A 23,023-nucleotide genomic window follows, 5' to 3' on the forward strand; every position below is an offset into this window, starting at 1 on the left:
ACTTGAAAGGCGATATCAATCAAGAAATTAATAATATTTTGAATGATTTTAATGAAATATTTTATTTAGAGGGTGACGAGTTGACTTATACCAATTTAACCATGCACGATATAGAGACAACAACTGAAATTCCAATTAATAAAAGACAATATAGATTTCCTGAAGCTACCAAGAAACACGTAGAAGAACAAGTGGAAGAAATGCTAAAATTAGGGATAATACGCCCAAGTAAAAGTCCGTGGAATGCACCGGTATTATGCATCCCAAAGAAAGACTTAGACGCCGAAGGCAATAAACGCTACAGAATTGTAGTGGATTTTCGAGACCTAAATACAATAACTAAACCATTTGTGTATCTATACCGCTTATTAGCGAAATTTTGGACAGTATTGGAGAAGCTCGATATTTCTCAACCATTGACTTGAAATCAGGATTTTATCAAATCCCAATTAACCCAAAGGATGCTGCGAAAACCGCTTTTTCAACATTTTTAGGACATTATGAATTTTTAAGAATGCCAATGGGACTGAAAAATAGTCCATCAACATTTCAAAAATTTACATTCACACTTATTTATGAAATACAACCAGTTAATGCGTTTGTATACTTGGATGATATTATTGTATTCGGTAGAACTATCGAAGAACACAATGAAAATTTATATAAAGTTTTGAATGCATTACATGAACATAATTTAAAAGTTGAACCATCAAAATGTAAAATTTTACCCAAAGAAGTCAGATATTTGGGTCATATTATTAATGAAGAAGGTATTCGACCAACTAGTGAAAATATTGATACAATCAAAAACATGAAAAGGCCGCAGACGATTAAAAATGTGAGATCATTTTTGGGAACTATTAATTTTTATGGAAAATTTATTCCAAACATTGCAGATAAACGTAAGCCACTTAATGCATTATTAAAGAAAAATGTGAAATTTATTTGGACACAAGAATGTGAAAATGCTTTCGAAGAATTAAAGAACTATTTAATTTCAGAACCAGTTTTAGTTAGACCGAACTACAATGACAAATTTGTTTTGACAACTGATGCTAGCGATTATGCTATCGGAGCAGTTCTTACTAATGAGAAATCAAATGATCACCCTATCGCTTACGCAAGTCGTGCGCTTATCGGGGCAGAAAGAAATAATTTTACTATCGAGAAGGAACTACTAGCTATTGTTTGGGCAGTAGACCACTTCAAACATTTTATCTATAACCAAGATTTTATCGTTTACACAGATCATAGACCGTTGGTAGCTCTATGGCATTTGAAGGAAACTTCACCAACTTTGACAAAACTTCGTTTGAAAATCCAAGGCATTGGATGTGAAATTCGTTACAAGCAAGGAAAGGACAATGTGGTTGCAGATTTTCTCTCACGTTTAAATAATGATGAAGATCATGCAGATGATAAACAAGCATCAAAATTAGTAGCAATTACAACTCGTCAACAAGCAAAACAAAATAGACAAAATATTTCAGATAATTTTTTTTTTTTCCTTGGATGGCCCACCTCTTACCCATACACAGTTTTTGTAGCATGGAAGGTTTACGAGCAGATATCTTTCGATAATTCGTCGTTCGTATTTTGAGAGTGTCCTGTAATATTGACTCTACTTCCGTGTATGCCCATCCATTTCTCTCGTGTCCTATCTCAAGGCGCTCTAACAAATCCTTTGTCGAGTCATTTTATCAATCAGATTGCAGTATTTTTATCCATTTAGGGTATTGGAACCATTTGCTATTCCACGCACATATGAGCCCATAGGGTTAAACCGCGCCCAGATTCGCGTTACTTTTGAATAAATTTATCATATGCGGCCCAAAGTGATCCCATGCGATGTGTACCGATAATGAAGATGGCCGACCGTCATAACGTGCTCTTCGTCACAGTACCATCGTGGGTCACTTCTACTCCAACGGCCGTTGCCGTACAAACTCCTTGCAGCTCCGTTTAAACTCGTTTATGTTGCTCGTCATCTTTGCTGCCTCTGGAAGCTGGTTGTATAGTTTAAAACCTTTGTAAAACAACGAGTTCTGTGTACAAGCCTTCCTCCAAATCTGCAACCTGAGATCGTCAGCTCCTCTAGTGTCGTGCTCATGGATATCCCTTCCGCGTACCATGGCCTCCGTCAAGTATTGTGGTGCCATCCTTTCCTTCACACGAAAAACAAAAACAAGTGTGTTGTATTCGATCCGTTGCTTCACCGACATCCACTGCAAACATTCGAGCATGCTCCGTCTTGGTGTCAGTCGATCACATCTAAGGATGAGCCGCATGATTTTGCTCTGGAGAACTTGCATCCTCTTCATTTGCCGTTGTGTTGCCAAGAACAAGATCGATGAGCAGTAGTCGAAGTGCGGCGCGATCAGCGAGTTGTACAACTGAACCTGTCAAGTAACGATTAATCCTACACAAAACACCAAACTTTCGTGCTGCTTTCCGAATAGTGTAATCGATGTGTTCGTTGAAGTTCAGCTTCTCGTCCAGCATGGCTCCGAGGTATTTCATCGTCTCGACACGCTCCACGATTCCTCCATCCATATGTACGCTCCTTCTGCAATCCTTGGTCCAGTGGCGTACTAAGGGGGGGGCGGCGGGGGCGGCCCGCCCCGGGTGTCACCCATCTTGGGGTGACACCCAAGCTGATGGGGTGACACCTGACTCGGACGAAGAAAAAAATATAATTGACCTAAAATATGTTCATAAAAAAATCATCAAGTATCTAACTAATATAAACAAAACATACAACTTAAATTTTCTGAAACATTCATTTTAGATGGGGGTGACACCCAAAAGTAACACTCATGTTTTAGAATATGTTAATATAGTATGCTTATAATGATGAAGTTAAGTATTCACAGTTAGTAAAAGTGCATGTTTATATGAAGACTGAAGACTTCAAAAATTTAATTTTCAGGGGTGACACCCGATCATCAAATAAATAAATTTTGATAAAGGTACTAATATGTAAGGGGTGTCACCCCTATATTATTAATGTACAAGCTTATAAAAAGAGTTAAATGGAAAATGTTTTCTCATAAAAATGTTCTTGTGACAAACCACTCTTGAGTTTGATTTTTTTTTTAATTTTCTCGGAATGTGGGTTTATTTTTGTTTTCTTCGGCAATGTATCAATTGAAAGCAAGAATAATAAAAAAATCACTTAGAATTGAAATACTAATAAGACAACTGTTTGCTATCAAAACTGGAAGCTAATAAAAGGGTGCAGAAAACGGCAAATTATTTTAATGACAATCAGGGATGGAGTAGTCGCCAAAAAAACTGTTTCGCTTGCGAACTTTCATCACCCGGAGCCGAAACACGCAAGAACTTAAAAAAAATAATCAGTTGAAGATTTTTTTGTGAGTTTGATTGTTAGCAACACTTAAATTATTTTATATCGTTTTACTTACATACATTGTTACTCTACGAAATGAGACAAGCCATTTTTCGACGTATGAAGTTACATCTGAAAGTGTAGTAATGAAATCGGTGTTTCACCGAACGGACTGATGTTTTTTTGGTTACATTTTCCTTTTCGATTTTTTTTTATTTGGACATGTTCTTTTATTCATGTATTCAATTATTTTATATAAAATTCACCGTATTTCTTTTAGGAAGGTCAAAGTATAACCTGATTTTTAGATTTAATAAAATGTTTTAAATTTCAATATATATCAAGATTTACGTCCGTCTCAATCCCTTTTCATAAATTTCCTTCTAATAAAATTGCCTGTGCAAAAAATAATTGTTATTCAATTCGATACATTAATTCAATTAAGTTTAAGGTTTGTTTCACCGAATTTAAGATTTTTTGGAAAGTAATCTATTTTTCAGTTTTACAAATATGTATGTACAGAAATCCCTTTTGTAAAGAAACATTTTATTTACTACTCTTTTCAATTTGAATGAATATTGAAACAAAATCTAAAAAATAAATTTAATCAAAAATTACATCAGAGAAATTTATGTTTTGCAAAACAATGCATATTATGATGTTTTCGGAAATCAGTGTTTAAATGTAGAAAAAAATCCAAATATTTTTTTTCTAAATCTAAACGATCTTACTGGAAGAAAACACACGCTTTTTCAATTAATAAATATTCCAGCCAAAATCTTTACTAGGCAATAATGAGAGATACAAAACAATCTTAACGTTACCATTGTTTTCTTTTTCATTAAATTGACAGAGAATATTTAAAATTGAAATTTCTTAAAAAATGTATTTAATTAGATTCTTGTACCAAATTTTAACATTTCATAATTATTAATAAAAGATAAAAAAGATGAGGAATAAACTTACAAATTATATGAAATATAATTGTATCATCTTTTTTTTGTTATTCGGGTAGTAGAATTTAATATGAAAATAATAATTTTGATGGGAAATTTAATGACAATTTCAAATAGGTACGAAAAATCCGAATTCGTTTCCTAAACAACATTTATTAGGATTATGATTTTTTTGTTGTTTATAATGATTAAAATTTGTAACTCCTTCTTGTTAGATAGTATTGATTTCAGATAGATAACATGATTCGAGATATTATTTGCAAAATATCGCCATTTGTCAGGTTAATTTAAATTTGTTTATTGTTTATTATTTTTGTTTCAATGAAATTGTTTTATCGAACTTTCCTTCGACCGAGCACTAACGGCCACGTTTTAAATTGTATATTAAAAATTGTCAGGCAGATCCGAAGGGGTCCACAGAATTATGATTTTGAAATTAATAAAATTTACTTCTGAATATAGTTAGAATCTATGTTTCAACGAAGGAAATTTTTTTTTTCCATTACCTTCCCTTCACTTATATTTTTTAGTTTTTAACGTTTAATAAATCTTTAGTTTTTAACGTTTAATAAATCTTTGGAAAATGTGCTAATGCTTATTCAATATTTTCCGAATACTCATAAATATATTAGGTATTAAAATGTAATTGTAGATTCTTATTGTTTTTATTAAATTTCATGTTTTTTTTATTATTTTTGTTTATAAAAGCACTTATTCATCACAACTTCATAAGAAGAATCCTAAATTGGCCGGATTCCACAGTAATCTAAAGACCAGCCCGCGAGACCAGCGTGCAAATCTCTATATCATTTTAGCAACTGTCCATACAAAAATTGTAAGTTAGAGTAAGACTCGGCAAGAGTGCCCAACAACCTTTTCAAATCCTAAAAAAAGCAAAGCAATCCACTTTAACATGTTCAAGCAATCCACTTTTCAAACCCTATTATAATTGAAATAAACAAAAAAAGCATCCATGCCAAAAACGTTGGATATTTGAACAAATATCCTAAATTATGATCAATTAAAAATATAAATTAACGAAACATTAAACTACTTGTCACAAAAACCATTTTGATATCTTCACATGCAATTTAGTTGAAAAACAGCAAAAAAGGTGGAGTAATCGTCAATTACATTAAAATACAGAATGCGCAATCTTTGCTCGTACTGTTGCCGTGCTTCTAGATTATATGAAAATCCTTGTATTCGATTTTTTTTGTTTTAGATTATAATAAATTTAAGATAATCAAAAACACATCTTTTGATTTTATGAAAGAGATAGTCAAAAAATTTCATGGCGGTATGATACAAAATGCGATTTTAAAAAAATATTAGGATGTTTTCATAGCACTTTCAAAAGCATTTTTTTGTTTTTATTTTCAAAATAATTATATAGTAAACTTAACTATTGTAAAGTTTTTTGAAAATTACTAAAAGGCATTATTTTAAAGTTAAAGGCAATAAAGGACCAATGCATTTTTTTTTTAAAGCAGTCCCAAGTATGTACATTTTTGTTGATTTGAAAAGATATGAAATTCTTTTACTTAAGATTTTGGAAATTTTAAAATTCAAAATAACAAAGGTATTTTCATGTTTTTCAAATAGTTTTCATTTTTCAATGGAAGTTTTTTCTAAATGTTTTTTTGTCAGAAAGGTTATATCTCAACTATTATTTTTCTGATTTTTTCAAATTCTGCAACTGTTTCCATAAATGGGCACTCTCTTGAAAAATGAAAATAATACTTATTTTTCTGAAATTAAATAAATAAAATGAATTAAGTTGTTTGACATGCGTTGAGTGTTCCAGTGTTAAAATAAAGCTTTAAATATTAAATATATATATTTGTTCATTTGAAAATCAGATTTTTTATAATATTAAAGTTACAAATACAAAGATGCGTGAAAATCCATTGAATACCATTGAATACCAATTAAAAAAACTGAGTTGACTCCATTCTTTTTGTGAGTGTTTTCAAGTCAAGGCAATATTAATATATTGACAAATATTGAAAGGTGAATCTACCTCTACCTTCAGTCTTAAAAACAAAAAAAAGATTCTATTTTCAAGGAAAATTCAAGGCAAAATGTCTCAAGTATTTGGATTCAGTGTTAACCACTTTTTTTTAGTTCTGATGTTTTGATTGATGGGAAAACATGCATCAAAATATTTGCACAATAAAAAAAATAACATTTCAATTCTCATTTAAAGACATCACCGAGTTCTTAATCTTTCCGGAATCAATTTTTAATTTATAAAATAATTAAAAATAAACTTTTAAATATGTATTTTAAAAAATTAAACCATTTTAAGATTTTTTGAACAAATTGTTTTTTTAAATAAACAAATCTATTTAAAGCAAAAAAATAAAAATTAAATTATTGGTTGAAATAAAATTCATTGATAGTTGAAAAATTTACCCTTTTGTGTTTTTCCGTTTTTATTATTTTTAAAACTTAATAGAAAATTATTGAGCACTTTTATTTGATTAACAAATTTTACAATTTGAAGTTTTATGTTAACACTGGAACACCCAATGCATGTCAAACTTACACGGACGCCCAACGGCAACTTCTACTCTAAATTATTTTTAAGTTTAAACTGACAATTATTTTAGCTTCCAAAGATTTTGGAAAATATGGAATAGATGTTTTTTTAATTACGGCTATACATTATGTATATCAAATCAAATCAGTTTGCTTTATTAAATTTGTTGCCTTTGGAAAAAGATTTATAAAGCTTGAACAAATGTCATGTCTTATAATTATTAAAAGAAATATTTATCTTAACAACATTTTTAGAGCATGAGCATGAGCATGAGCATGAGAGACCACCCATGGTTGTCCTTCTCCGTTGCTGAACAGGACCGTAATATCCCATCAGCACAACCGGTCACACGCTTTAACGATCAAATGATGTTTCTCTTATCAACAGCATGCATGAATGCGCTGACAAGATAAAACATCACGATCATCAAAACTAGAGCCGGTGCAATAGGAAACAGTCGTTGGCCACCAACGGCGCCCGCCATGTCAGTTTGTAGATCTCGAGGGGATGGGACGGGAATGTTAGTTAGCACAGGCTGCTACCAAGGGTGGGTTCTATACGATATCCACACCCCCGCGTGTGCTGGAAAACTACTTCTACTTGGGATTTTGTTAGTGGGAAAGGGTAATGGCCAGGATTCATCATAGAGGATGATGATGTGGCCCAATAATCAATGAATTTCGTTGAATAGGGTGATGTATTATGTATTCTCAAGGCAAACAATCGGATGATGCGGATGAGACTGTTCCCGGTTATTTGGTGTTGAGTTTAGCATAAATGATTCAATCTTAGACAGCCGGCTGTGGAAAGATAGAATCAAAATTATGTGTGATTAAAAGGTGAAATATTAAACTCAGCGTAACATATTTACGTAGAGTTGACCTGAGACTATTTATACTTTTAAATTATTATAAGATGAGCGACCAATTAATGACTGATGAGTTATGATGTTATCTGAAGGACTTGAACAATCGCGTTGAAACAATATTTGTCGCCGTGATTCGCGGGAAACGAATGGTCGAATTGAATGATAATTTATATTTTGCTAACGCAATTTAAAACGAATCTTCCCGTGAAACAATTGCAAATCCTTATAGTATCGATTCGACCGCGATTCTCCACAAATTCTTCGTCGTCGTGCCTTCCGATCAACGGTGATGTAGGAAGGGCTTCATTCATTAAATGAGTTTATGTCATAAGCCTTAAAATATATTCGTCGGCGTGCCTTCCAATCATCGATGATATAGAAAGGACTTAATCCAGCAATACGACTTGCTCGTCTTAAAAAAAATTCGGATCGTTTCTATCGAAAACTATATTAATAGAACAAAAAAAAAAAAAAAAACTCATCGGCCAACGAACGCACGAACTAAAAAAAAACTTAAAAAAAAAAGAAGACCAATCACCCCATGCAAACAAACAACGACACAAAAGAGGCGAAAATAACACGAAAAAAAACAGGACTGTGCGTCCTCATAGGCACTACACTAATCTCTTTACCTAAGAATCAAAAATAATACACAAACACAAAAATCACGATTTCAAAGAGATATTCCAATTCACACACATGAAAGCGACTGAAAATAACACAGCAAAATCCGAATCATCTGCTAAACATCAAAGAACAATAAAAAGTTTTAAACTAACTGGTTATCGTTATAAATAAGCGCACAAATAACAAAATTACAAATTACTATAAAACAAAAATTATAAGTTTAAAAAGAATATAAGCGCATATTACATTTTGTTTAATAAGAATCGATTCATTCTTAAACAGCCGACTGTGGAAAGACCGAATCGTAGGTCAAAATATTGTCACTTATTTTTATTCCTAATCCTTCCTAACTGAATAATAAGCTGAAGAAAAAAAAAGAAAAACACACACACACACACACACACAAAGTGGGGAAGATAAACGGCAAATATGGTAGTGGAAATCTGGCTTGAGCTGTCTAATAGTATCAAACGAACTACGGGCAAAACAATTACAATTGGAATTTAATTTGAAGTGAATATTTTCATCAGTTGCCTTCTGGTTTATGTCTATACAATATTGCATGCAAGTTTGTTTAATTAGGTCTACCCGGCATTGGCAACAAAAAACTATAGTTCTTCTGTCGACAAACACATTCATCGACTTTTATTTTGAAAGAGCGCGCAATGTTGTTTACTCTCTCTCTCCTTTTCCCCCCTGACGCAAACCCGCACTATCCACCAACACTAGCATGCACCCTCATACCCACACATAACAGCCCACAACCCAAAATAAAAGGTGCAAAAAGAACGCTCTCACCCGCTTCCTCGTCAGGAAAGAATTAAGCCGCATCGCCCTCAACTCCGCTGCCAAGCGAGCCGGTCAACCAATTCGGATGAGCCGGCTCGAGCCAGAGTGTATGTGCCACTCAACGTCGGAATCGTCCTCTCATTCCTTGATCGCCCATCCCGGCTCCTCAGTCTTAAGCAGCAACCATACCAATACAAACACTCGCGAGTCGCGACTATTCCATCGCCTCTTTCGTCGACTTCGCCTTGGGGGAACAATTTTGGTCAATTTTATCCCAAAAATCAACACTAAGCATATTTTTCCGCGTCACTCCATAACTACCGAAACGCGCACATTAAACCGATTCGATCCACACCGACTCTAAAACGAAAAAACACGATTTCACCGAAAAAACGCGTTTCCAGTAGGACACCAACAAGACGCGCGGTTAACACTTTGAGCTCTCCAATTTCGGCTCACATCATTGGATCACTTTGAATAGAATTAGATTTGTTTTCCTCATTTTCACTTTCTCTCGGCACGAAAATTTCTTGCAAATTCGATCTTTTGTTTAAATTTGAACCTCCCTAGAACTCGAGTTTTGCTTGACCACACGCACACACAAGCACTGAAGGCGTATGCAACTGTCAAAACCTCAAATAATATCGGCACCGCTGCAACAGGAGCAAAACTTTGATGAAACAATTAAAACGAAAAAACCACAATTTATCGGAAAACTCCATGTTCTCTGACACCACGAGCAAATTCCGCGACGATTGATACCACTTTTAACAAGAAAAATCGTTTTTTTGCAGCGAAAAATCGAAAAAATAAACGACCGCGATTTTGCACTCGACCGCATCCAGCAAGCGTTGCCAGAGCTCTCCATTTATCTTAACAACATTTTTAGAGAATACTAATACCGCGCATTTTTTTTCAAAATAAATATTTGAATTTCAAAATTTACGTATTTTTCAATCTCGTATCGAACAATTTTCTGAAAATAAATGCATCATTTAAAAAGCATAATGTTTTACTTAAAAAAATAATGAAATTCAAATATTTTTATTGAGCGTATGAATTTTGATCTTTTTAAATTTTAAGGAAAATGATTTTGATTTTGATTAAAAGAATATTCTGTGCAAACACTATCAAACGATAAAAATTATGTATTGTGTATTTGATGGCACAACATATTTTCTGAATAAAAAATCTGTTATTTATAAGGAAAATCGCCGAGCTGAATGATATGTTCTTTTTTGAACATGTTCTTCGATATAATTATTTCGATAATTATATACACGTATTATAATTATTGCATATGAGAAAAAAATCAAATTATAAACACTTTTTGAAAAAGTCTTTGCTTTAATATAAAAAAAGTTTAATTTTCATTGTTAAAAATATTTGTGTTTTTTATATTACAAGATTTTTGCTCATTTTTTTTTTTGTAAAATCGTTTATTTAGTTCTGATTTGTTTTACATAGTTAGGTTTTTCACTGTTCAATCATGTTTAGTTCAAACTCGAGTGTTTCTATTGTGAGAGGACAATCTGGCTCTAGAATGTAATTTATATAAACAATAAAAAGCTTAAGAGCCTTGTGTTTTCTCCTTGTACTGCTATGAGTAAGTTCTGGCACTAAAAACATCTCAAACCTAACCCTTCTATCCAAAATCGCCTCCAACTTCGGCTGAAGGTACTCCCACAGATGTTTCACTCGACTGCAGTTGGTAAATTTATGCTTCAGGTCTTCAACTACATTGGGACAGTGTTGACACATTTCACTGTCCTGTCTGTTCTGCCGGAACAGCAGCGCTGCATGCGAGATCTTGTGGTTGACTAACAGGTAGTACGTAGACCTCTCTGCCGATGTGAATCTTTTACACCGGATGTTGTGCCAAACGAGTCTCCACGATGTGGCCGAGCGTTCCGCCATGACTTTTGGTTTACTCAGCGTTTTTCGGTAGAAATCGTGCAACTCCGTAGCAGTCGGGTTCGTCGCCAGGCTGTGTGGTACATAAGCCAGCTCACGAGCAATCGCCTTCAAACATGGGTACATCGCTGGGATTCCACTAAGATTAGGTGGATTTTCAAGTTGACTCGTAAACGACAAAGCGAAAGGAGTTACCTCCGTATCACGAATGAAGCGATTGATGAGAAGAGCTTTACTCTTCACTCTGGGCGTGTGCAAGTTGAGTCCACCTTCGGCTACTGGCAATGCCAGTTGATCAATGGGTACTCTGAATGAATACCTTCCCCAGATAAACCGCCCCATCTGAGAAGTCATTCTAGCTACCGCAGCGTTTGGCATACTAAGCACCGATGACAAATACCACAATTTAGAAGTTACGAAGACGTTTAGCAGAGTCACCTTCTGGTGAATGGTAAGGACACGTGGCTTGAAAAGCCACATGAGGAAGGAAGTCTTCCTAATAAGTTCGCTCCAATTTTCTTCGATGGTCCGTTTCAAGGAGTTGAAGTATATCACTCCCAGGATCTTTACAGAGTCAGCAACAGTCGGCCAAACAGCTCCCGTTGCAGTTCCACGTTGTATTCCCACGTTCACCGCTACGGTTTTCTCCAAGTTCAGCATTGCTCCCGAACACAAGCCGAAGTCCTCAAACGCCTGCTTGATGTCTGCCAGCTTCGACTCTTCCACCAGTATGACGGAAATGTCGTCTGCGTAAGCTACCAATAGCTCTTGGGGGTGGTTACATATGGACAGGAGTTTCTCAAGGAGGGGATGCAGGAAAAGGACAAATAGATGCATGCTGAGGGGATCGCCTTGGCGTACCGACCTTTGGATGGGAAATTCTGCAGACAGATTCCCGTTGATGATAATTCGCGATCTAGCTGCTGCCATCAATTTGGCGATGAGAGCCACCAGGTCCTCGTTGAATCCCATGCTGCGCATCACGTTTAGCAGAAAACCTTGATCCACACGGTCAAACGCATGGTCCAAATCGAACGAAATAAGTTTTCCAGTTTTACGTTTGCAGTTGAGCTCAACTAGTCTATCTTTTACCGCTTGCACAGCTTCAAAAATGCTCCGGTTGGAGTTGGAGCACTTTTGGCTTGAGTTCAGTAGTCCGTTCTCTTGCATGATCCGCTCCAGTCGCACCTTAAGCACTCGTGACAGCAGCTTGTAATCATAGTTCAGCAAAGTGATGGGTCTGTATCCTTTGATCGTCTTCAAATTGGAGTTCTTTTTGCTCAAAACCACTACACCCTCCAGGAACTGATCCGGAAATTGTCCTTGGAGTGCCTCGTTGAGGATCAGGTTGAGCTGTCGGTATATGATGTCGAACGCTTTCTCATAGAATTCCTTCGGGATACCGTCAGGGCCAGGTGATTTTCGTGAAGCACTAGTCTTGATGGCAGTAAAGATCTCCTCTGTCGTGATTTCGTCCATTGACCGGATGTTGGCTTCAGAGGCTGCGTCCACAGATCGGTTAGAGGGGAAATTTGTGTTTGGTTCCACAGATCCGGTACTGTACAGCTGCTGGAAGTAGTCGAAGATGTGTTGTTCGACCTCAGCAGAATCTTGGAGTAACCTTCCTTGATGTTCAATAGCTGATATTGTGCTGTTCTTCTTCCGTCCAGTGCGATCACCGAGTTGAAACGAAGACATTTTCTCACCCCCGACAAGCTTGTCGTTGAGTCGCTCGAACGCCCTCGAAAATTTGTTCTGCAGGAGAAGCATCCTTCCTTTGATCTTGTTGATCTCAGACACCATTCCAGGGGTTTGGTGGAGATTGTCGTAGGCAGTCCTCAGTTGTATGTAGAGTAGTTCGTTTTCAGCGTTGAACTCCCGAAAGGCTTCATTGGTCTTCCACCTGAAGAAGCTTCTGATTTTTGGTTTAGCGCACCGGACCCACCAGTCAATCCAGCTTCCGAAGTTTTGTTTTTCTCGTAACCAGCGATTCCACTTGCTCTCGAACTCGGCCAGGTTCTCCTCCGTTAGAACATGAGCGCGTATTGACCAGAAGCCGCGTCCATGGGCTCTACCTTGGTTTGGGAGACAACACCTTACTTTGAACGCCTTGTGGTCGGAAAAGGACGTTACTAGGTACTCTGCTGTACGCAGAGATGTTACCAGGGACTCAGGTCGAGACGCGAAGCACAGTTAGGACGAATAAAACTGAATACGGTTCGATTTCCCTTCAGAACCTCCCACGCATCCTTCAGGGCCAGGTTGTCGATTAGATTCTTAAGAGCTAAGCTGTTGTTGCTGTTGCCCTTCGAATCCTTCGAGGAGGTGACACAGTTGAAATCACCGCCGAGGATGTAGTGGTCAGAGCTTATTTGTAGGTAGAACGGAAGCGTGCTATTGAAGAGTCGTTCACGAGCTTTAGCATTCAACGTCCCAGACGGTGCGTAAACGTTACAAATTGTCACAGAGTTACTCAAAGTTACAGCAATTATGCGCGAGTCTACGCTGCGCCTGACGTTGGAAAAACGGATGTGAGCTTTAAGTGCAATGGCGGTTCCTCTCTTATGTTCGTCTACGTTAGACAAAACGTTAAATCCCGGAAGTACGAGATGTGGGTTCTCAACTTCTTGAAGAAGAATTATATCGAGATCGGTTAGTCTTATGAAGGATCGGAGGGAATTTAGTTTGTTTTCGTTCGAAATGGCGTTTATGTTAATGGTGGCAATGTTGTACGAGCAAGGCAAGTTCATTGCAGTGGGAGCTGCAGGGTTCTAGGCTAGTTGATTTTCGGTTTTTTCGGGCGACCTGGTCGCCTCTTCTTTTTCACCTCAGTGAACTGCTCACCAGACTTTGAGTGCTCGCTGCTATCGCTCTCACTCCCACCAGTGATGGAACTGAGCGAATGCGCCTTCTTGAGGTCGGGGACGGGGAGAGGCGATTTAAAGGTACTCACCAAGGCTGAGCATGCGGAGTCCGGCAAGGCCGGCATTTCTGCGTCCTCATCGTACGGTTGCAGTAACTCGTGCACGTGTTGAGTGCAGAGTTCCGCGGCACCTTCAGCAGCAGTTGGGTCCTCAGTTTCCATATCTTCGACAGCAGCACGGGTTTCTCCTTCCGCAACAGGTGCAGCATGGGTGGCAGGAGCAGCAGGGCCGCCAGCGGGGCCAGCAGGGACGGCAAGGGCAGCAGGGCCAGCAGGTGCAGCAGGGGCAGCAGGGGCGGCATGGGCGGCAGAGACAGCAGGGGAGAGTGGAGAGAGCATCACGTCACTCACGCTGGCGTCCACGGTCGGCTCAGATGAGCGTTCAGACTCCTTTGGACATACGATCGCACCGCCTCCGCTGGCAGCCGCAGCTGATTCAGCTGAGAGTTCGGTGACGCTTGTGAGGATGTTTTGAGCATTTGATGACGAGCTGCCTCCGCTGGTCTGGAAGCCAACTGAGAGTTCAGCAACGTCCATCTGTTCGTCCGTGTGAACAGACTGAGCAGTGTTTTCGCTGATGATCGTCGATCCAGCAGCTGGCTGGCCGGCCACGTTCGTCGTCGCTTGACTCAGAGAGCCGTTAGGTGCCGTGCTCTCGAGCACAGTCAGTGGCGGTCGTTGCGGCTTGACCGGACCGAGAATTGTACTACTGAACGCCGGCAGCAGTGTGTTAGTGGCAGATGCGCTAGTGTTGAGCACACTTGCGTAGCTTGTAGATGTTGATCCTCGGTTTTTATCCAGACGAGCGTTGAGGTCGGCCTTTTGGTTGAGTAATTTTTTATTCTCCACACATGAGATGCCTACGTGTTGGGTAAGCGTGCAGTGTTTGCATGTCTGCGGCTGCCCTCTGTACGAAATAAGTGTTTGTTCCGATTGGATCGTGACAAACGACTTAATGTGGCGGCGAAGAACCATCTTCGCCACCCGGATGCCCGATGGCATGCCACGGAGAGGGAAACTCTCTCCCCAGGGTACCTCTCGGATGTTGAGTACGTCTCCGTAGTTCCGCAGAAAAGCCACAATCTCCTCGCTAGTGACGTTCTCCGAGAGATCGTGGATCTTCACTTCCACTCCCCCGTCCTCCATCACCAAGCGAACTTTGACCTTGGTCTTGTTCACATCCATCTCGTGTTTCCCATCGTGCTTGGCAACAGCGTCTTGAGCGGTTTTTAGATCCACACACTTTACATGTGCGCAATTTTGCGCATGATTCACCTGGAATCGCTTCACTTGACCTACGGCCAGTCCCAAATTCACTAGAACAAACTTCTGGAGTTCTTCAATGGAGGGTCGCTTTGGAAAATTCGATAAGTCCACCTTGAAGGTGTTTTCGCGAGTTCTCACTTGAGACATAGTTGCGTGTTCGGACTGTCTATCCGGTACGCAAAGAAATTAAACCTGTCGTCAGGTAAACTGACGAGAAACGACTTAAAATCTGCACCAACTAGTGGTGCAGACCGCGAGCGTAACGAAACGATTTGAAACGCGCAGAGGAGCTCCGATAGCTACGTCCTACCGCATCAAGAGATCGATGCAGACTAGCGCAGAGTACTATTTAGTATTCCAGTTTGTAAGAAGAATACCATGTGACATAAGTTTGGTGGGATTAAACCTAGAAAGGGGGGTGTGAGAAGGAGGGGGGGGGGGGGTGAGGGGTGACACCGGGCAGCCCGCCCCGGGTGACACCCGGCCTTAGTACGCCTCTGCCTTGGTCTGCCGTGTCGTCACCAACATGCACTTTGTCTTCGTAATGTTCAGCTGCAGTTTTTTCCACTTTAACCATTCTGAGAACCCGCCCAGCTCTTCGTTCATAATATCAAAACACTCATCGAAGCTGTCACCAACAACAAATAGTACCGTGTCATCGGCGAACAGGTTTACCTGTACTCTCTTCAGCGCCTGTTTGATGTCGTTTATGTAGAGGATAAATAAAAGTGGCCCTAGCACGCTTCCTTGTGGTACTCCAAGATCCACTGCTGTTTCCGCTGAGACTGCGTCGTTGTACTTCGTGACCTGCTTCCGGTTTTCTAGGTAACTGCTGAACCATTTCAAGACCGTTCCACGAATCCCGCTTTTCTTCAGCACACGTATCAATTTAGTCCGGTCAATGGTCTCGAAGGCCCGCTTCAAATCTACGAAGACTGACAGAACAATATTTCCTTTTTCAATGCACTGTTTCCACTTCAGCAACAGGAGATTCAGCGCCGACTCGCACGAGTGATGTTTTCGAAAACCAGATTGCTCTTTCAGCAGCACGCCAGTTTGATCAATGAACGCCGCCAGTTGTTCCTTCACGATCGTCTCCATTACCTTCTCATACAGCGGCAGCATGTTGATAGGTCTATGGTCTTCAGGTTTTTTGGATTTTGGAATTTTCGGGATTGGAATTACTAAGGTCTTTTTCCATGCGTCCGGGAATTCACCTCGTAACAGCGATTTGTTGACGATGTCCAGTAAGTCCACAGCAACAACGTCCAAAGCGTCCACCATTACCCGTTTCGTGACGTTTTCAACACCAGCGCAGTCCTTCAGTGATCGTACCGTTTCCTTAAGCTTGCTAAGTGTTATTGGGTGAAACTCACTCAACAGCTCCTCCGGTTCCGTCCCTCCTTCTTCAGGCGTAAACGTCGTTGTTGGAATCCCTGCATTTATCTCCTCCACGCTCCGTACAAAGAAATTATTGAGAAGCCTTGCCGTTTCCGCATCTCCCCGTGGCTTTCCAAACACGATTTCCATCGGTGGCTGTCCGCCTGGCTGGATCAGCGATTTCAAACACCGCCAAAGCTTCTTTGAATCTCCGCCACAGCTCCTTATTTCCTAGATAGAGTTTTGGTACAAATGGTACAAACAGGAATTGGTCAAAAGTTACAAAATAAGTGGCGAGGCCCTTACGATATCGTTAAATTTAACAGCGATCAAACGACCACTATTAAAAATGGAAACAAATTTGAAAATGTACATAATAATAGACTTAGAAAATATAATGATTAACATAACACTAAATGATAGATCACAATGTACCCGTATTAAAATACATTTAATATTTTTTTTTTAACAATATACATTTATCATAATTTAAAATGAAATGCTCCAATACAAGAAAAATATTTTGAAATGACAATTACAGTACAGTTAAAATAAAGTAAAAAAATAAGCGATTTATGCAATGAATGACATAGTATCATAAACGATTAATATCAAAAGCCTACAAGGAATGAAAATATTTATTTTTAACACACGGGATTATTTATGTATATTGAACAAAAATAAAAATAATAATAAAAAGAACTTATTGAATTGATATGATTGATGAATTAGAAAAAAAACGATTGTTATCAAGAGAACTAAATGAATCAAACAAATGTGTTACAAATACTGATTTTTTATATAGAAAAATAAACATGAAAAAAGAATATATGATTGATTTGATATGATAAATGAATTAATGTTGAGTTAAACAAAATATGAATGATTATTATCTAAAAAAATGCGCAAACAAGAATGTTATGAATTTGGGATGAAAGATAATTTTTATATATGATTGAATTGATGGGGTTTAAAAAAGAAACAAACAAAACCACGTGAAGCGATAATGATCAAATATAAACATAATAATGAAGCAGTGATGAAACACGTTAAAACAATTAAGAAGCTGTTGGGTTGCAATTTTGGGAATATACTTAATTGAGCTTAAATGGGTTAACAGGGTTTTAGAAAAACAATTACGCAATTTTTAACTACAAATAAAAACAAATCAAACGGACTGAACAATAATGAAATTTCAACGACAAGCAAATGAAGATGGTGTGATTATTAAATGTTCCAAAACAACATGTATGCAAGTAAGAATGTGTGTGAGAATAATTGGACAAGGGAAGGCCACCCAGAATGAAAGTTGAATGTAAACATGTGTTTTATAATTTACTTAACAATGGATTAAGAATATATTTTCAGATTTTTTTACGCTAATACGAAGGATTTACAGGAAACCATTGGAAGACGATCAAGAAGACAACAATTTCAACAAGGACGAATATGAACTACAGCTCAAGGAAAGGTAAAATTTGTGAGTATATCGTGGGGAATCTAAAAAGATCGAAAAGAACGGTATAAGTTCCGATCTAGGGATACATAAACTGATAAAGCAACGCCAAAGGGGGAAAAAAAGTAGACAAATATACTCTATGGGAAGAGTTGTTATGTCGAATAAAGCTTCAAAACAGTTGTAATCCATGGGGGGATTCAATATGTTAATAACATTTCAAAACATTTGCACTTTACGGGGATAGTCAAATGATAATTAAAGGGAATGGATAAATAATGCTTCAAGGGAAAATCAAGGGATAAATAATGCTTCAAGGGATTTTTAAGGGATAAAATAATGCTTCAAGGGAAGAACACCTTTAAACTGATAAAATTCAGAGGGAAAAAAACAGAACATTATCATTAGACTGAAAATTGAACCAACAAATTTTCTTGCAAAATCAACATTTTATTGCGAATTGCTCAAATAAACAAATTGACTGAATGAGTGTAACAGATTTGAAAACACTGAATGACATACAGATTTCATAAAAAGTTGGAATAACAGAAAGGATATTTTAACATACGCAGTTTTGCAATGACAAGATGATAGGACGTATAGATCAATGAAAAACTTTATAGAGTAATTTTTTTTATTCAAGTATAAAAATAATAGTCAATTAGAACTGATTTTTTCAAGTATTAAAAAAAATAGAACTGATTTCATATAAAAATATCAACAAGATTTATAAGATTGTAAGTAAATTTGAATTTCAATTTTGCACAGAAATTAAATGATAGATTCCTGAAAATTATAAAATATTGTTCATGCGAAGAAAACAAGTTTTAAATTTTTGTGGGAGAAACAAAACTAAAAACTGAAGCAAAATATGGTAGAGACGGGAGACGAAACACAAGGATCGACGCGTTCGTATGCTGGTTCTACGCGTTCGTATGCAGAAGTTTGTGATGGCAAGATGGTGAGTGGCAAAGTCATGCGGGAGGTTGGACAGGTAACGGTGTTGATGTTGTTGTAAAAGGTCATATCAATGAGGATCAAGTCGAATTAAATCGCATTTTTTGTAACGAGACATTCACGTAAAACAAATTACTAAATCGAAATGTGGAATTAAGCGAAGTAAAGATGATTGAAACATCAATTATGGAACAAAAATGCAAGTTGAGATCATACTGCACGTCTGAAACTATTGAAAAGGAGAAGATCATGATAAACAAATGATAACATCATCCGATGTCATTAATTTACAAAAGCCAAAGTTGCAAATTACACGAAAAGACAATTTTGGACAAACAACATTTCCTAAACATTTGAAAAAAGAATTACATCAACCGATGTCAATAATTTGATATTTTCAAAGATACAAAGCAACTGGAAAAGTCAATTTTGGACAAAAAAAATACTGGATTTACGAACAATTCACACTACTCAGCAAGTGAGAAGTCAATGCACTCTCAAAATTGACCACAGTCAACTCACAGTTGAGTTATGAAGCATAATTCATGATGGAAACGACAGTTGCACTAATCGACGAAATTCAGCACCTTAGCCTCGCAAACTGACCAATTGACCAAGTCACTGTGGAATGAATAGCCTCACGATAAAGACGATTTTTAATGGAAGACGACAACGATAACAACCAGCCGATCAACACAGTTCTACAACAGATTTTGCTTACAGTGGGAAAAATGCAATGATTTTTTTTAGGAGATATAATGAAAATTAATTTCAAATGCAAGTTTATTTAAATCAGTTTCAACGAAAATATTTTTACAAGAGAAGTTCAAAATAGTAGTTCAAGTAATTTAACAGGACAGAAGATCAAAAAAGTAATGCAAATAATTTTTACAGGAGAAAAATCAAAAGAACAATTATATTATAAAGCAATTTACAAGAAAGCACAAGAAGAACAAATTGTAAACCGCACGATCACTACACCCGACAATATTCTTTCCAGAGATGATCATTTCTTTCAGACGATCATCTAGCTGATAAGTGTGGGGGAGATTAACCAAACCATTTTTTTAAATCAATTGTTAGACAATCAAAAAAAAAGGTTAAGCTTTCAATTATGAATGTGCAATGTTATTTCACAGGGGAAATTGAGGGTGTGGCTTTACCAAATTCATTGGCATGTTTGTTCAATGGAGAATTCGACCTTCTCATTATTGACATACATTTTTGAGAATGTTTTAGGAACATAATTTTAATATTCCAATAACATAATTTAAAGTTTCACGACAATGGTTCGAACCCATGACTTCCGATTTTGAGGTGTACTCACTACGGAAAGTCATGAAGAATTGCAGAGGTCTGCATAATTTAATTCATGAGGTTCATCGATGCTTCTCATCGAAACGGACCACTTTTAGCAGAACAAAATTTAGTAGAGTTTTCGGGGACTGACTATAAAATCCCCAAAATTCTTGAGGAGGGCAGTTAGTTCCAGTCAGTTCCAGCCAGTTCAAGCCCAGTCCAGTTCCAGATCCTGAAGAAGCCCCAGACCAGCCGGACCCGCCAGCAGCCACCAGTAGCAGAGGCCCCAGTCCAGCAGGACTTAGCGGTGGAGGCCGCAGTCCGCCGGGACTTAGCCGCTGTGAAGAGTCCGCCGGGACTTAGCCGCTGTGAAGAGTCCACCCGGGACTTAGGAGTTCGGGGTCTGGCATGGCTCGGCGCATTGGTCTGGAGGACAAGTCTGGCTTCAACGTAGAGAACTGGCTCGACGAAGATCTTAATGCAAAGTGATGTGATCGTGCGCGTAAAAGTTGAAAGTGTTACCGCAAAAATGTAATCTTCAAAAAGTGTTATATACAGATAAGTGAAGTTTACTGATCTGTTTTGACTCTACAAGTAAATATCACAAAAATCCTGAAAGCCTAAACCGCTCGGGCCGTTCACAGGTTTGATATTTGTAATTCAGTTTTTCCCTCTTGACACAAACATGAAAATGGAAACCATTAACAAAGTGAACACTTTGTTCAAATTACATTACATTTTCATGAACACATGTTCACGATTTCAGGTACTATTTGTTCTCCTTGCAACCTAAGACCAATGCATTTTTTCAGGTTTTGTACTCTATCATTTTTTATTGGCCGATTCAAAATGTATGATATAAATGCACCTCGGGACAAGTGCCTAACTACATTGTCGTAACTTCGTAGCATTGTGTACAGTCTTGTACCGCGGACGAACACAATGGAACACCGCACCAAAATCGGTAATATCACCATCAATCAACTCAGAGGCTGGCTAGCTGGCCGAGACTCACCTCCTCACCCACCTGCCATGGTGTTGTTGTTTTTTTTTTTCAACACAACATTTTCATTTGCCTCGAGGCTTTTGCTGTTATCACTACCCCAGCCCACCTCGGCCGGGACTCATTAGAAGCCCCAGGTAAATACCCTGCCCCGATAACAATGAAAACAGCACGCCGTTTTTTGATAAGAGCGGACAAGGTATCGCCGAGTCGAGGTGTACCACATGATACAGGTCCCTCTTATCAGTGAACCAATTTGAACGTGGTTTTTGTTCCATTTCACTGCCTAAAGCTCTGACCGGAGTTGGTGGCCAGACGGCGGTGTCCACGTCAACAGTTCCGATGCTTTCCGATTTGCTCGAAAATGAAATAGACCCCGATCGATCGCAGTTGAATTTTATATTACACGGCAATAAAAGTTTACCTCGAGCGCTGGGCGAACCCGAAAATATCAATTCTGGACATCTTGACAAGCTTATGAATTACATTTATTCCGGAGAGGTCTACAAGTAAAATAAGAAGAACTCGATGACTAGTAGAGCCGCCAAGTGTGGACAAACAAACACCCGGCAAAGTCATATGCACCAGAGATAAATATCTCCAAGACGATTTCATCACTCACGAAACAAGTCAGGAGAATTATACGCCGGTCAATAAAGACTCAAATTGATTGACGACTAATCACAATACGGTCCGGACAATATTGCTTTTTTCCTCCAGCGACTTACTGTTCCACCATACAATTCTGGACAATTCCATCCTGACGACAGCTCGACAGCATCTCAACCGATCGTACTTAATTGATCATACAAAAAAAACAACAAATCCACCCGCGCCCGAACTATCGCGAGTAATTGTGCAAAACGGCGTGCGCACACTGTTCCGTCCTTTCCTCCGGAATGGGATGCCTGAAATATGGTGATAATATAATATAATATTAAATTTAACTTTTTTTCAAAAGTTATATCTCGGTACAGATAGTGAAGTGCGGTGATAAGTTAACATATCAATTCGCTGTTCCTGATTTCACGGCTTTACTGTTCGCGCAGTATTGGAATTTAATCAAACAACATGAGCAAAAATTCTTCGAATTCACAGTGAAACCATCACAAATCTTATTTTCTACAAGAACTTTGGATAACAACGAGGAAACCTCTCAACATTGCAAGTTCTTAGCACTTCTCCACTGCGAAAGCAAAATTTCAAACACTGAGCAAGTCACGCAAAGCCAACACCTCAGCGCTCGCACTATGGGTGCCAAACAGTTATCTCCGCGCGTATCTCGCTGGTCTAGAGGAGCTGATTATTTCGAACATAGGTGTATAGGCGCGGTGGTGAACGGCAAGGACGAGGATGGATGATGACTCCCCCTTCCCGCCCGCGTATCTCTAAACAGCAATTTTATCAATCCGTATCTCCCTTGCGACAAAACGGCCGAATCAGTTTGGAATCAGTTCTGCAAGCCAGCCGCGGTTCCAAGGAGTGCAGTTTCAAGAGCAGCGGTATTGCAAAATGTATAGAATGCACATGTTTTGAGATTTCCTGCAATGCGCCGATGTTTTTTTTTTTTGTTTTTCTTATTATTTTGTAGATTTCCTAACTCTAACACAAGATGTGGTGGAAAATGATAACAAAAATCTCTCCCGAATGACGGCTAACGTATTGCTTACAAACGTTTTAAAAGTATGATG

The 23,023-nt window shown here is 38.1% G+C and overlaps 1 protein-coding gene across 2 annotated transcripts in view; it reads right to left on the minus strand.

Moving 5' to 3' along the window:
- LOC120417911 (box A-binding factor-like) overlaps window positions 1-23,023 on the minus strand; it is a 57,422-nt gene that overhangs the window by 22,622 nt on the left and 11,777 nt on the right. Inside the window, exon 1 of one of the 2 annotated variants that reach the window (XM_039580147.2) lies at window positions 22,061-22,215. The exons of the other annotated variant lie outside the window; for it this stretch is intronic. The gene's annotated coding sequence lies outside the window, so the exon portion shown is untranslated. Of the gene's footprint in view, window positions 1-22,060; window positions 22,216-23,023 lie in introns of those variants that run through there. 2 annotated transcript variants of the gene reach the window in all.

This window comes from Culex pipiens, chromosome 3, assembly GCF_016801865.2.
Source record: "Culex pipiens pallens isolate TS chromosome 3, TS_CPP_V2, whole genome shotgun sequence".
In the NCBI taxonomy this organism is placed as follows: domain Eukaryota; kingdom Metazoa; phylum Arthropoda; class Insecta; order Diptera; family Culicidae; genus Culex; species Culex pipiens.